The sequence below is a fragment of the Octopus bimaculoides genome, chromosome 28 (genome assembly GCF_001194135.2).
Source record: "Octopus bimaculoides isolate UCB-OBI-ISO-001 chromosome 28, ASM119413v2, whole genome shotgun sequence".
Lineage (NCBI taxonomy): Eukaryota > Metazoa > Mollusca > Cephalopoda > Octopoda > Octopodidae > Octopus > Octopus bimaculoides.
Genome location: NC_069008.1, coordinates 14984148 through 14987550, shown reverse-complemented (window position 1 = coordinate 14987550; position 3403 = coordinate 14984148).

The window sequence follows — 3403 nt, the reverse complement described above, 5'->3', positions numbered from 1 at the left end:
CTCCTGTATGAACACGTTTGTGTACCGTTAAGTCACTATTTTGAGTGAATGATTTTCCACAGATATCACAGCGATATGGTTTCTCTCCTGTGTGAATACGTCTATGTGCAGTTAAGTGACTACTTTCAGAGAATGATTTACCACAAATATCACAACAATATGGTTTTTCCCCTGTATGAACACGTATGTGTCTCATCAAATGACTACTGCGACAGAACGATTTACCACAAATATCACAGTGATATGAAGTCTCTCCTGTATGAGTATGTTTGTGTACAGTTAGGTTACTTTTTTGAGAGAAGGACCTTTTACAGACATCACAGCGATATGGTTTCTCTCCTGTATGAATATGTTTGTGTTTATTTAAGTCACTACTGTCAGAGAATGATTTACCACAACTATCACAATGATATGGTTTTTCCCCTGTATGAATACGTATGTGTCTAATCAAGTGACTACTGCGACAGAACGATTTACCACAAATATCACAGTGATATGGAGTCTCTCCTGTATGAGTATGTTTGTGTACAGTTAGGTTACTTTTTCGAGAGAAGGTCCTTTTACAGACATCACAGTCATATGATGGCTTTCTCATCTCTTTTATCATGTCTTCATGCGAAATCACTTCTTCAACCTGCTCACTCTTTTCCATTATTTTTCTTCTCAAATCACAATTTATATATAATGTCCTTGCTTTCCTTCTTATAGTTCACTCTTTACAAAGAATTTGCTTTGTACATCCTTTTCTTGCAGTCTTAAAATATGATAAATATTGAGGATGTATCTTCAGTTATCCCACTGTCATATGATATTCTGAAATAATAAAGATACATCAGTGTAAAATATGGAGGCTACTTAGAAAATACAGATTCAAAAGTGGGAAATTTACATTTGCACAGAAATAAACATTTACCTGAACAACTGAACTTATAATTTGACATTGTTGTTTAGCCCTGAGGCATCTCTAACTGAGCAGAAATACGATTAAAGATATTCCATTCAGCCTGTCTCTCTAGCATTGTATATCTTGGACATCATCATCCAATGCAGTCATCAATATTCATAAATGAAGGTGAAATTTAAGGGAAATGTGTTGTTATTTCTAGTAGTTCATGTGACCACAAAGAAAGCTATGAAGAAAACTGTTGTTTTTACAGTTCCTGCAATTTTTTTTTTGTCACAGATCAGACAAAAATTAATGAAGAAAAAAAACAACTGAATTGGGGAAAAAAGAAGCATTAACTAAACATATAAATTTTCATTTTATTAGTTAATTCCAGAAAAAAAATGGTGAAATAGTGCTCAAAAGTAATTTCATTTTCCAACAGAATTGTAATGTACATCATTAAACCCTATGAGGAAACAAAGTTCGCGTACCTACATAAGTGTGCTTCTAACTTAATTTGTTTTTTCAGAACTTCCAGAAAAATGGACATTTTTTAATGAAGTTTTCTACAAATATACTTCAGTAGTATAGCTTCTGACTGTATCGGAATTTGTGGTGATAATGTTTTCCCAAGGGGTTTCGGAAAATTCACGCTTGTCGGCTGAGTTTCCTTATAACTTTCAGAAAAATGGCTACTTTTTCATGAAATTTTCTACAAATACGTTTCAGAGTGTGTAGATTACAACTATATTGGAATGTGAATTGAAAAGAAAACGAGCATGCACATATACTGACACACATCACAATGTTTGTAGATATGATGCATGCTAAGTATGTGTAGCTCAGCTATATTTTTTTAAAATTTTAAATTCTGATAATACAGTTCTATATTCAAGAGATGAGGAATTATGTACATTATTTACATTTGACGGATATTTGTCCTCATCTTGTTTGTTGTTAACACAACGTTTCGGCTGCTATACACTCCAGCCTTCATCAGGTGTTTTTGGGAAAAACTCGAACCTGGGTTCTCATTCCTAAGGTATTTTCGATGTTGTTTTTATTATTATTATTATTCAGGTCACTGCTTGGAATCGAACTCGGAATCTTGGGGTTAAATTCTGATATGATCGTAATCTATACACTCTGAAATGACGAAAATTATGAGGAAACAAATTGCCGGTGTGGTTGGTAGGTAGACATTGGTAGTTATATCAAGAAACAAACATTCGACAAATTACAATAATAAAGTTTAGGTTTTTGAACATTTCAGTGGTTGAGGCGCATTTCAAAATATTTCTCAAAACTAAAACAACAAACGGGGCAACGATGGAGAGGGTAGAAGGGAGCTTCTACAGCTAGAAATAGCAGGCATCTCTCATCCATAAAAGATGTGGGGAAACACAGAGTCTACAGAATTCAAAGATTAAATATTTCCATTGTTTAATACTCACGGATATGTTTTGTAAGGTAAAGAGTTGTTATAAAGTGTGTGTATAACATTTATTAAACGTACTTTAAGTGTGCGTGTGTCTAAGGTTCGAGCGGAAACAATATTTTTTTAATGTGAAGGTAATTACGGAAGTACAATTAATGCGCATGCGTTTATATAAAACATAGGGGAGCTAACTCTTGTTCGTACCTGTCAATCTGTAGTTTTATGCAATTGGCTGTCTGTCTGTGTTAAACAAACTTTTCCTGAACTAGTTCTTGATATTTCATGTAAACTTATTTCCAAGTAATAATACTGATTATAATCCTCTTAATCATCCTGGTTTCACACCTAATTCTGAGAGCAGAATTAGTACTCAATCTTTTAAACCTGAGGTCGACAAACGATAATGATTTTAACTTCTATATATATCGATGATGCATGGATCAGAGGTTTCTATTGTCAGGCGACATTCCTGATACCAACTGTCACACGTTCTAAGCGAGCTTACAAGTCGCCCAGTCTGTTGAGCAACAAACAACCCCAACATGGTTACACGAAGAACTGGAAGCGAACGACACTAGCGGAATGAGTCTTTCATTCATTAAGACTATGCAATATGCAAGCAAATAACCAAGGTTTGAATAGATAGCAAGGCCATTGTTTACAACCAGAAAAATTCAAGCTGTGGTTTCAATTCCAGGTTAAGAAAATGATTTCATATGTACAGAAAACAAAATATGTTAATACACTTTAAAAGCAAACAAAATATATTCATAAGCGAAGAAGAAAAAAAAAAGAAAGAAAAATTACACACTCTAAATGCAAACATGTATTTATTTCTGAAACAAAAATTGTTTATACACTTTAACAAAAAATATCAAAAAAATGAAATAATTGTACTGTAGGCGCAGGAGTGGCTGTGTGGTAAGTAGCTTGCTTACGAACCATATGGTTCCGGGTTCAGACTCACTGCGTGGCACCTTGGGCAGGTGTCTTCTACTATAGCCTCGGGTCGACCAAAGCCTTGTGAGTGGATTTAGTAGACGGAAACTGAAAGAAGCCCGTCGTATATATATATATAT